Below are 13,121 nucleotides of genomic sequence, written 5' to 3'. Positions count from 1 at the left end.
ATTTCTTCATTAAAAAACCAAAAATTTTGTTACAAAAATGTGTACCCCATCGCTGATGATAGCTTTAGGAACACCAAAGCGAGAGAAAATTTTCTTTTACAAATCTCCGCGGCGAGTCTTATGTCATTTGAGCGACATCACGAGTGCCTCGAATCCATTTGGACACATAGTCTCTAGACTAAAATGTATAGAAAACCTTGAGAAATAGGGAAAGGTCCCATAAAATCGATGCCCCAAACATCAAAAATTTCCACAATCAAGATGGGACTTAGGGGCATCATATTTGGTTTGTGAATTCGACCTAGGTGTTGACAACGAATGCAAAATCACGCGAATGTTAGGTGCATCAAAAAGGGTAGGCCAGTAAAACCACATTGTAACACCTTGGCCACTGTTTTCTTTCCATGAAATGACCTCCATAAGATTGTTCATGGCAAAGGATATCGTCGGTGTGTTCCCGATCGGAATCAAAATGGCGAATGAGTTGGTCGGAACAATACTTAAAGAGGTAGGGTTCATCGAAAAATAATATTTTCTGAAGGATAAGAACTTTTATGATCGGGGCGTGACCAAAAGGAGGGACTTCCTCGGTAACTAAGTAGTTAACGATGTCCATACCATGGAGATGAGAAAATAGAGTACAAGTATTAGATGCAGGAAGGAATCACCGATAGTTTTGAATCACTATCGATGTCACCAACCAGCCTTGATAAATGGTCTCGACATTTTCAGTTCCTTTCTTGTCCTTGATTTCGGGGTGAATTCCACGTAAGAGAAGGATCGGTGGAATAATCGTTGTTTTTCACGTCCTTTTTCGCTGAGTAAGTGCGAATTGCGGCATGGTTGGGTAATACCGCGATGGTCGATGTTCCAACTAGGTAGGGGCCAAACTTATCCAAAGCATAGGCAATGACTAGGAACTCTTTCTCAGTTGTGGTATAATTTACGTTGGCGTCGTTAAAGAGTTTTACTAAGCGTAGTAAATGACAACGGGTTTGTCGTCACGTCGTTGACCTAACAAAACCAATAGCAAAGTCGCTAAGCGTCACACATTAGTTTGAATGGTTGAGACCAATCGGGGTTGAATAATAGGGCGGTAGTCGAGCGGTTTTAAAGTATCAAAAGCTTGTTTGCAATTGAAATTGAAGTCGAATCTTTGCATCCTTAGCGGAGATTGGTTAAGGGTCGAGCAACCTTAGAAAAATCCTGAATGAATCTCCTCAAAACCCGGTGGCCTAAAAGGCACGGATATCCCCGGCTATGCGTGGGAAGGGGTAGCGAAGAAATTTTAACAATTTTAGCCTTATCAACCTCTATCCCGTCTTTTGAAACAATATGACCTAGAACAAGTCCTTTGGTAACCATGAAATGACACTTCTCCCAATTGAAAATACCAGATTTTTTCTCTCGCAGCGTCAATACTTTAGAAAGGTTGGATAAATAAATACGTCAAAAGGAATTTCCGTAAATGGAAAAAGTCGTCCATGAAGACTTCCATATAACGTTCCACCATATCACTAAAAATGTGAAGCATGCAGCGTTGGAAAGTGCACAGGGGCATTACAAAGGCCAAAAGGCATTAGATGCGTATGCAAAGGTTCCAAAGGACACGTGAAGGTTGTCTTTTCTTGATGGTGGGATCAATGACAATTTGGAAGTATCGGAATAGCCATCAAAAAAAATGGTAGTAAGCATGACCGGCTAAGCGTTCTAGCATCCGGTCAATGAATGGGAGAGGGAAATGATCTTTCACGGGTTACGGCATTAAGTTTCGCGATAGTCAATGCAAATTCTCCATTTCAAAGGAATCGAAAGTGGAGATGCACTCACCATTTTCATTTTGTACAACTTGAATGCGGACTTTTTGGGAACAACGTGGACCAGGGACTAACCTATCACTATCGAGATAGGGTATATGATACCGCATCAAATAAACGTAAAACTTCCTCTCTCACTACTTCGCTTCATGGCGGGATTAAAGCGGCGTTGTGGTTCTCGCGATGTCTTTGTGCCGTCATCAAGATGTATCGATGCGTGCATATGCTGGGGTCTATTCCTTGATATCATCTAAGGACCATCCGATAGCGGGCGGTGTTCCCACGGATGACATGAATCAAGCGTGTCTCTTAGTGCGTAGTCAAGTGAGCGAAAATTATTATAGGGTGACTACCATCGGGATCGAGATATGCGTGCTTCAAATCGGGGGTAGAGGTTTAAGTCCGGAGTTGGAGGATTGGGGATCAAGGATTCGTGAGGGATCATCTCTTCATGGAAAAGAAGCGAATCCGGTTCTTACAATTAGTTTGCCGGGCGCATTAGGGTCAAATAGTGGTACGGACTCTAATAACGCATGGACATCCTTTATATGCGAGTCATCGTCAAACTCCGGTTATCAAAAAGAAAGAAACCGGGTGTATCTCGGTCTGGGGAAAAGAGTTTGAAATAATCATGTTCGGACTATCAACCAGGCTAATCTAAGCCCTCCATTATAGGATCGGAAACCTGTTTCATTATTTTGAATCGTTGAGTTCGGAGGAAAAGGTTCGAAAGACAATGTCATTGAACCATCCCGACAATTTATGAGGCGTTAGCGATTGCAAGGAAAGGGCGTCCCAAGATGATAGGGGATGGAGTCACAAGATACTTGATTATCGAGGAATGACAAAATCGGCGGATAGTAAAATCTTTGACCTTTACTATAACGTTCTCTACTATGCCTTTTGGGTACTTGATAGAAGCGATCCGCGAGTTGCGAGAGTCATATTGGTAGGTTTCAATTCATGAAGACCTAACTGCTTAAATAAGTAGTAGGGAAGTAGGTTGACACTCCGCACCTAGGTCTAAAAGTCGCGATGGCGGTATACTTATCGCATGGCGTGCAAAGTACCAGTTAATCGACACAGGTCCTTGTGCTTTACCACACCATTGGTAGTGTCGAGGGAAACCGCTTTCGATGAGGCGCTTTGTTGAGGTACATTAAATGCGTCGTTTGGTGGTGCACATGTCCTTGAAAACTTGGCATGCTTGGGCAAATGCTTTAGCGTCTAGGAAAGGTAAGTTTATGGTCAAATTTTGAAGGTTTCACGGATCTCATCAAAATGTTAAATCCGCGTTTGTTCTTTACCAAGCGGGGAGGGAACGGAGCTTTTGGGCGAATCGCGATATAAGGATCGGTGGTATCTTTTCCTAGGGGCGTGGGTGTAGATTTTAAAGGTACAACCTCGTCCGTTATAGGTTCTTGAGGTAAGAGGCGGGGCGTCGGTCGTTAACTTCGTCGATTCCTCGTCGGCATCGTATATTATTGTCGATGGTTCGGCCCGAGCGAAGAGTGGTAATGGCATTTACCTCACCCTGACTTGGATTACTAGGTCTGGTGCATTGTTGAGTTCAAAGGCGGTGTTTGTAGGCTTAGGGTTTGGAACCGCTTGGCGGGGAACACGCTTTTGACTTTATCCCGAGCTAACGGTGAAGAGGCTGATGGATAGAAGCTAGGATTTGATTCCCATTGATTCATGTATGTCGGAAAGTTTTATTTATCGGTGTGGATTATACCAAAGGAAGCTGGCGGGGAACTAGTTCCGCGGTTATTATTCTGGGTTGATTTTGGTAGCCATATCCTTGGTTAAGCGGGAACAAGGTTTCGGTTGTTTTGGTATCCCATATTTGCGTTATTGGGAAAATTATTTTGCCCTTGCTGAAATTGGTTGTGGAGGATTTCCTTGGCGATAGGAATTGTAGTTCGCGGTGGTGGAAATGCGGGAGCGTTGTTTGCCACTGAGGAGCTTGTTGTTGGGCGGGGGTGCCCAAAGCTAAATTCGGATGTTGTCGCCAAAAGTGCGTTAGGGATGTTGAAAGCACAAGCCTCTTGAGGAAGGTTGGGGGAGGACACTCATATACCAAAAGGACAATAAGAATCGGCGTGCTCGGGACTTAAGCAAAGAAGGGGCATGGGGAAGCGTTGGCGACCATGACCTGTTTGGGTTTTGTTCATTTACTTGTACGAAAAGAGCATCGACCTTTTGTTCGAGACTTCGATTAGAGTTTTAATTCGGATCGGGTTTGACCTCGAACATAGGCGTAACTTTGGTAGGAGTGTCTTTAGAAGATCTAGAAGAATCGGTTTTTCCCGATGGGTGCCGTGAGGCACGTTTTCAAGAAAAGTGTATGCTTGATGGCGCCCTTGTCCATGAAACAACCGCCGTTCATGATATCTAATGTTTCCTTTTGATGGTCGAGAGGCCATTAAAAAATGAAACGGACTAATACTGGCGGTGTCGAGTTGATGATGGGGACATTCGAGAAGTAGATCGATAAATCTGCTCCACGCCGAAAAGGATTCACGGGGTCTTTGGCGAAAAGAATTGAATCTTTTGAAGCATTTCTGTAGTTTTCTTTTGAGTATAGAACTTTATCATGAATGCTTGAACAAGTTTGGCCCATGTGTCAATGGATTGCGGCTTTGTCCGGGCGAGCCAAACTGAAGCTTTATCGGCTAAGGTGAAGGGGAACAACCTAAGCAAGACTTGTTCGTTAGTAACGGCGGTTGGGATGGCGGAAAGTGGTGACTACTTGTTGCATCCGGCGAAGATGATTAATACGGTTTTCATGGTCTAAACCATGGTAAACCCGGTGAAAAAACCGAAAATGTTTGGCCGAATCTGAAAATCACCTACAATCGCATCGAGTTTAATGCGAGGAAGCGGAGTCCTTCCTCCCCAGAGGCGCAATAGAAATCGAAGGGGTTTTCGACTGTGAGGTTTTCTTCAGCCATAATTAAAGGAGATAATGGAAACGGAGATGTTTGACGAGGTTGATTCTGAGGAGGAACTATGCCTAGGAGATAACATAAGCAGTTGTTTCTTGTATTTTTCGGCGATGATATGTAAGTTCTAATTCCTTATGTTTACCGGACCGTGAGTCTCATACAAATATGAATTTTAATTTGGTGCTCATAAGGAATGAATAATGACTGGAGGTTTTAGAAGTTTGGAAGGAGGGAAATTAAACGCGTTTTCACGGTATTTGCTAACCCGGCGCAGGGAAGCTAGGATAGCGATGTGAATATTCCAGCAGCCAACCCGGAGTTACCCGAGAGAATTGAGGGAGGTTGTTAGTGCTAGCGTTCTTTAATTAGGCAACCTCAATTTTTTCTCAAGTTTCCTAATCACGATGGAATAGGATGATGATTTATGATGGTGTATTATGCGGGGTGTTATTAAGATGATTTAGATGAAATTTTTAATTACGATGATTTTTTAATTTTTTATTTTTTTTTTTTATTTTTTTATTACGTAATTAGTGTATTATGGAGACGTGATTACGAAACATGCAATTAAAAACGATAAATGCTAGAAATAGAAACTAACTAACATATACTAGTTTACGCAGAAAGTCTACTCATGCAAATCTATAGTGCCTATACGTGCAACTATGTGTAAGTTATACGTGAGCTAGGGGAATGTCAAGAACGAACTCATGCAATTGAATACCGTGTACGTGAATTGATGTAACATACACATATAAAAATATTCTAAGCAAGTGGTTTGGTGCTACGCATATATCAAAATATATACGAATCATATTAATTGTGTTACGTGAATATGTGATGACGAACCACCTTTACATGCCACCAGAGTTCTCATTCCAACATACAAATATCTGAGGTAAAAGCAGGTTATAGCAAATAATATCCTCGACAAAGTTTGAGGAGTTTAAGAGTTTGAAACACGAAGCGTCCCGCGGTTCCTCGTTATAGCGATCGACTACTCCCAAGCTTATGCTTACTAGAAAAACAGGACCAAAGAGCCCAAAAGAGTACTGAAAAGAAAGTGGCACAGTACCTGAAAACCGGTGTTGATACTCGAGGTTAGTTTCGCGTGCTTACTAATTGATCTCGTCAGAGACTCTTTGTCTGTTTAGTACTTCAAATTCCCTCGAAAGTGCTTAATCGTGTGCTAATGAAGATAAACAAAACTTGGCTCACAGTTATTTGTTAGTAGAAAAAATTACTGTAAATAGTTAGTATTGTAACAGAAATGACAATTAAAAAGATGATGAGGTAAGGGAGGGGGTTTTTATGGATGTATTCCAGTTATTACGTTATGTCCAGAGTCCTTCGGCGTGCAGCGGCGCCATTTGATAGAACGCTAATTTACACACGAACGTTTGTTTATTGATATAATTACTTATTTTCTTAAGTCCGAGGTCCACAGTCCAAAGTCCGAGGTCCACAGTCCAAGTCCAAAGTCCAAAGTCCGTATAGTCGTACGTTTTAGTCAAGTTACCTTACTCACGTGGGATTGGTAGGATAGGTCGAGTAAGGGATCGTCCAAACCTTAGGGCTCGGATAGGTTCACAACTGGAGTACACTTTAGTGAGTAGGATTTTTAGGTTTCTTTTTTAGTTGGTTTTTAATTAAAATAACGGTAATGCAAATAATATAAATTACTACGGCGATTATATAAAAGTAGAGAAACAGGGAGAGAGTTAATCATGCTCATGCAAGAATCATTTTTCAACGGTTTTATTACTAAATCACTACATCTCTAGTTAGTCTCGTTTAGGAGGCGGCGTCGAAGTGTTGATCCCTAGTGCATGCCCACATCTCTAGGGTCGCATTTCACTAGCATAAGGAGTTTCGATAATACCTCATCTCTACGGTATATTATTTCGCTCCCCGCACAGTTCACATCAGGCGGACCGAAATTGGAGAGGCTGTCGACCGACAGAGTCGCTAGCGAGACATTTTGGGATTAGCGAACTATCTGAACATCGGCACTCAACTTTGTGCAGTCTCGGTCATTTTGGGACCGGATGTTAATTCTATGTCTAATTCCTAAGTAGTGATTCTAGAATATTAACGAGTCAATCCGGATTTTTACGGCGACATAACCACTCCCCACGGGGGATTAGCTTCATCATCATAGTAGGAATAATAAAACTTGCTTTGTATACATTAAGTAAATAAATGCGGACGAAATTAAACAAGGAAGGAAATAAGCTGTTATTAAGGGTAAAACACTTCTTGTATTAAGGCTTTGCGAAACAAATAGCGGAAGGTAAATCTTGAAGAAATTTAAACGTAGCTAAAAGCAATAAATTTCTTTGAAGGGTTCTAATGAAGCCTTCATATATATAAAACTGATACAAAGCGACCCGTGAATATTTTAGGTTTTGTTCTTTTGCTAATTGAAAGGTTCGAAAACCAAACTTCGCTTTCAATCTGTTTTAGATTTTGTCCTTTTGTTATTTTACGTTTTTGTTTTTTAGCTGATGTTAATTCAAACCAACAGGTTTGAATTGATACGTGTCTTTTTTTCTTGACAGATGGTATCAATTTGAAACCATCAATTGCCACCTGCCTATGCTGACTCATCATGCCCTCTGGGCCCGCAGAGTGTGTCCACTTAGTGTGTCCAGTGGCGGCGCCGAAATTGGCGTTTTTACGACTATTTGTCCTTGCGCAGAGTTCGTCGCCCGGGTCGCTATAGCAGCTTCACTTGCCAACATCGGCACCTAGATTTATCCGATTTGAGCGTCGGAAGTTTCCTGCCTCTTTATATGTGGGCCCGTCCTGCACTGGTTCTGTTCTTTTGGGAACTTCGGCTCTAGTCAGGCTTTTGTTGGGCTTTACGGAGATTGAGCGGGAATTCCAAATATTCCCGTATTCTTGTACTTGGCAGTTTCACTAGCCAACGTCGGCACCTAGATTTATCCGATTTGAGCTTCGGAAGTTTCCTGCTTCTTCATATGTGGGCCCGTTCCGCACTGGTTCTGTTCTTTTGGAAACTTTGGCTTCACTGGGTCAAGTGGGAAACTCCAAATATTCCCGCATTCCTGTACTTTGATGCACGTTTTATCACTATATTCATTTTAATTGCGGAAACCTGCAAAAGTACGAAAATATAATTATTACATGATTATTAAACACATAATCGACCAAAATGCTATGTCTCTCGGGGTTTAATATTACAGTTTTTGGGTGCTTATCAATGTGTTGCCTACAAAGATACTTAAGCTTAAGCTTCAACATACAAGGACAACTAGACTAACAAATCTGTCATGAGACACCTTAAACTTCTAAGGCAGGCTCATTTTGTAGTTTTCCTAGATATACCACGCTCAAGGAAATAAAAAACATAAAACTTAACATGCTCAAGGGGTCTACTATTTCAGTTTTCCTAGTTATTCTTCCATCCAACCATTGATAAATGCATCAATGCATTGGACAATGCTCTACTACGTTAGACCGATGTTAGAACACCCCCAAGATCACACTAACCACCCACATACAGATCAAATATCCATCCTTATCTAACCCCATATTCCAACTTCTACCAAGTTCGAGCATTTCCACACAAGGCAATTACACTTCCCCATCTTAGTTTCATATGAGTAGATATATACTACATTAGTGTGGGTTGTGCATCGTGCCTTCATTAATTACAGATTTGGTTTTCTCCCTTGCTTCACTACACCATAATAGGATATTTGCAACACGCACCTTTTTTGCTTTGCAACGCTTTATTTACCGTTAGTAAATTGCCAACGCTAAATAAAGCGTTGGCAATGTTGTAAAAGCGTTGGTTTATTTGAGTGAATTTCGAATTAATTGCTAACGGCTTAAAAGCGTTGGAGAAGTGTTACAAATCCAAAACCAAAACAACTTCAAATTTCAAAAATAGAGAAACAAAAAATCGTCGTCGTCGGTATGTCAAAATAGAAAACCTCTCTTTCTCTCTCTCACCCATTTGGGTTAGGTTAGGGTTTCTTATCTTTATTTCCTTTTCAACAAAGAGAAGCCTTCATTCTACAGTTCCATTAGACCATTCTTGAAAGAAAAACACACTTGTGTACGGAACCACCATATAGATTATAGAGCACGCGATGAAATGGAGAAAGAGAGACGGGGTTTGGAAGCCCACAATATGCAATTTTACCACCCCTTTTAGTTCTATTTTATAATTTCTAAACCTAGGGTTAGGGGTTTAGTATATGAGAAATGGGGTTTCTTGGTTTTACTCTATGTTGGCCATTCAATAAACTGTTTTGGTTAATTTTGGAGGAAGTCGGTGGTATGATTATGCTCATCGGTATGGATTGAAAGAGATGAAAGTTCGACCGCACCTTATCCTTGCTTTACTTGCACTTTCGGATCCTCGAAAAATAGTGGATTTGTTCAAATTTGCTCAAGCTCGTCCTTTCTTCCTAACTTTTCAGTTCTCAAGGTAAGACCTTTTCGGTTAGTTTATTTGTTCATTTTTATTGTTCAAGCTCTCACTCACTTGTTGTAGCCATTTGCACCTTCCTCCCTCTCTCAAATTCTCTGATTTCTCTCCTAAATAGTAACAGAAAAAATCTAACCCCAAATCCCGGTGGTGCCCATCTTCCTATTATGTTTTTAGGGTAAAAATAGTTTTGAGTTGAAGAGGGGTTAGGGCTGAATTCATCTATGATCTTTGTTGCTTTGATTGCACTTTTGGGGGTTTGATTTCTACTTCTAGAATTTCAAATTTGAGAAATGTGCCAAGAATCTTGTTGGTTATTATGGCGATGGATCTTAAGAAAGCTATGGTTCTTTGAGATTTTGGCATCGATCAAAAGCGGGGCCGGTATGACAACTAGATTGTGAAAATTAAGTTTGAGTGTATTTTGGGACTTGGGTATTTTTCTTTGGTTGTGAAAATTAAGTTTGAGTGTATTTGGTTTCATAGACAACTAGATTGTACAAAGTGTATTTGTATCAAGGTGGGAATTGGAATGTTGGTTAAGATAAATGTTGCCTTTGCCCTTTCACTAATGTTTTACTTCTTATATGCAGGTATGTTGGTATATACTTTTCCATCTTGTTAAGCAAGATATTGTCTTTGGACTCGTGGACGAAGGAAATGCTATCCCTTCCCAAATCTTCTTTTGTGCTAATTGGTATTCTAGAAGCCCTTGGACTTGCTTCTTTGGGATGTCTGGCTGGAGGTATATCTGAAACTTAGATCGTAGTTAGTATTACACTTAAAGCGGCGGCAGATTCACGATTAAGTAGAGATCATTATTCAAATTCAATGCTCGGGAATGGCTGAAATGTATATTCCATTTTGTTCCTGGGTTTATTGATACAAGTGAAACTTTGCTTTTATATAAGTCGGATATCGAGCACCATAAGCAAAGACGTGTTGTTCTCTCCTTTGTTGAGCTTTTAAAGGGTGGAAAGGTACAATTAGTTGGTGCATTATTAATTTTTTGTGTGTACTAATGAGTTTTGCATACCCCTTTTCAAAGAATGCTTCCGGGGACCGACTATACCAATATTAAGTCGGTGATGTTGATTTGTAAAGTTCAATTCACTTTCTTCCAATTTGCAAAGAAGACTTAGATAGTAACATACTCATTATGACCGTCAAAGAGTACCTGAGCTCCATCTTCATTTTATGTTTTTAGCTCTTAAAATCGGCATAATTGTTCATACTCTTTACCTGATTCACGAAAATGAACAAGTGTTACCCAATTATCTGACCATAGTTAGACTCAAAAAGTTAGTTATGTCTCGATATACAAGAAAAAGTTAGCTAGGATCTACACGAGTTGATTTAGATCTGAAAAATGGGATTGGTGGTAATGAATCCAAGGTTGTTGGGTAGAAATTCGATGCGTGTGGGGAGCCATTCCTTCGCTTCAATTGCAGAGGCGGGGATCGCATTCATGGTACACTGCATTCTTCTAGGGCCCCTACTTGCTCCACATAATAATTAAACTATTGGGATTAGTTGTTATTCAAGACATAAGCATAAAGGAAATTACATATATTAACAAAGTCATACAGACTTAACACATTTATAGACACGAGTAAGCTCTCATGTGAATCCATATACATCTACTTGCACAAATTCTCACCTGGAACCTAAGGCGTTTAACTCATACGTGTCGAGCTCTTGGATAGTTACCAGCCAGTACTCTCTAGAGAGACTTGTTTCAAACCCACCAGCCTATTAGAGCGACTTTTGGCTACCGTGGCTCCAGCATGAGGAGGCTGGCTATCATATATCACAAACTTGGTTCCCAAAAAATTCGATCTGCCAAAATAGCAAAAAAGTGAATTGCAGCCCAACATAAAAGGAGAATGTGACCATTTATTTTGTTTATCATTTGAATCTAACCTCAACTTCCCAATGTAAGTCTAACCTCAACCTCAACTGTTGATATTTTAACTGCTATGGCTGTACCGGTTGAGCTATCGGATCGCGATTCGTTAGTTAAGAGTGCTAGTACTAGTTTGAATAGTAAAGTTGTTAGTCAGTATTCAACTTTACTTGCTCCGTTAGCTGTTGATGTTGTTTTATCTGTGGTGGATAATGTGAAAGTTGATTTAGTTGATTTGAGAGATGTTAAGATTGTTAAGAAACTTGGTGGGACCGCTGTGACGATCGGAGTTGGTTAAAGGGTTGGTTTTATAAGAAGGTTAGTCATTCTGCTGGTGGGCGACTTCGTGTTGAGAATGCTAAGATTGCCGTGATTCGTTTCAGATTTAGCCACCCAAGACCGATATTGAACAGTATTGTGGTTTTAGGATTATACGCAAATGGATAGGATTTTTGAAGGAGGAGAGGAATTATATTTTGGGGATGATTAAGAAGATTAAAGGCGACGGGGTGTAATGTTTTGTTGATTGAAGAGTATTTTGAGGGATCGCGTTTCGGATCTGTCTTTGCATTATCTTTCTAAGGCTAAGATTTTGGTGGTTAAGGATGTGGAGAGGGATGCTATTGAGTTTATTACCAAGACTCTGAATTGCTTTGCTATTGCGAATATTGAACATTTTCGCGAGGAGAAGATGGGTCGTCTTTGATTGTGTGGAAGAGGTTTCTCTTGGTGATGGGGAAGATTGTGAAGATTACCGGTATTAAGGATATGGGAAGGACAACGACGGTGCTTGTTAGTGGGTCGAATCGGTTGGTTCCGGATGAGGCTGAGAGGAGTCTACATGATGCTTTGTGTGTGATCCGATGTTTGGTGACCAAGAAGTTTCTAATTCTTTGGTGGTGGTGCTTGAAATCGAAATTGTCGAGGCGACTTGGTGCTTGGGCTAAGGTCTTGCATGGGATGGAAAGTTATTGTGTGCGGTCATTTTATGGAGGCTCTTGAAGTTATTCCATATACTCTTGCTGAGAATGCAGGTTTGAACCCAATAGCTATCGTGGATGAGCTCGGAACCGACATGCACAGGTGAGATCAATCTTTGGGATCAATGTGAGGAAAGGGCAGATTACAAATATCTTGGAGGAAAATGTGGTTCAGCCCATTTGCTTGTGAGCACCAGTATCTATCACATTGGCAACAGAGTCGCGAGGATGATCCTCAAGATTGATGACATAATTACAAGAAAGGTAGAATATATGAGTATTGCCACTCATTAGAACTGCTAGTATCTTAATCTGTTTTATTTTTCGGTTTTGTGCACTTTCGAAGTTTTTGTTGTTTATCATTCTTGAATATATATAACTAGTTTCATAGAATCACAAAGATCCCAAAAAAGATAGGCCAACCACCTTTCTTGAATATATAACTATATATAACTTTTGATTTTGTAAATGCCTATTCTCTTGCACTAGTGGTGTTAGTAGCATGATAGAAACTACTTGAGAACCATAAATGCCTATCCGGTGAAAACTACTACTTGCCGAGATATAGAATTTAGGTGGCAAACATACTTCTTTGTGGTCTTTTCGTACTCTATCTTATAACTAAGCCAATCAGGTCATAATCCACTAGAAAAAGATCTCCTAGAATGTGAGTTCTACTCTAATTAATAACGAGTTCCTATGAACTGTGATTGCCGGCTTAATGCCGCGTGTGTGCGTCACGTGTATGTGTTTTATGTGCACAATTAAGCCCTTAAGTATTTTCATTGATCGATCGTTGGAAGTAACTTTCTTATCGAGAGAAGCTCGATCCTCTCGATGCGTTCAATTCACCACCTTAATTAGTGCTTCGCTTAGAGTTTGGTGTTTGGCACTTGGCTGATTTCCTAGACCTAGCGCTTAGTGTCATTTCGGGAGGCTCCTCGGTGTCCCTTCGTTTATGTTGTTTGTTTAAGGATTCACTAGGATTGTCCATGAGACTCTTAGAAA

At 40.6% G+C, this 13,121-nt stretch overlaps 1 pseudogene; it reads left to right on the top strand.

The window, feature by feature from the left end:
- The first annotated feature begins 11,206 nt into the window (after nucleotides 1-11,206).
- LOC147503925 (T-complex protein 1 subunit delta pseudogene) lies at nucleotides 11,207-12,407 on the top strand (annotated as a pseudogene).
- The last annotated feature ends 714 nt before the right edge of the window (nucleotides 12,408-13,121 follow it).

Source organism: Coptis chinensis, chromosome 4, assembly GCF_015680905.1.
Source record: "Coptis chinensis isolate HL-2020 chromosome 4, ASM1568090v1, whole genome shotgun sequence".
Lineage (NCBI taxonomy): Eukaryota > Viridiplantae > Streptophyta > Magnoliopsida > Ranunculales > Ranunculaceae > Coptis > Coptis chinensis.
This window is presented reverse-complemented; position numbering and strand designations above follow the sequence as displayed.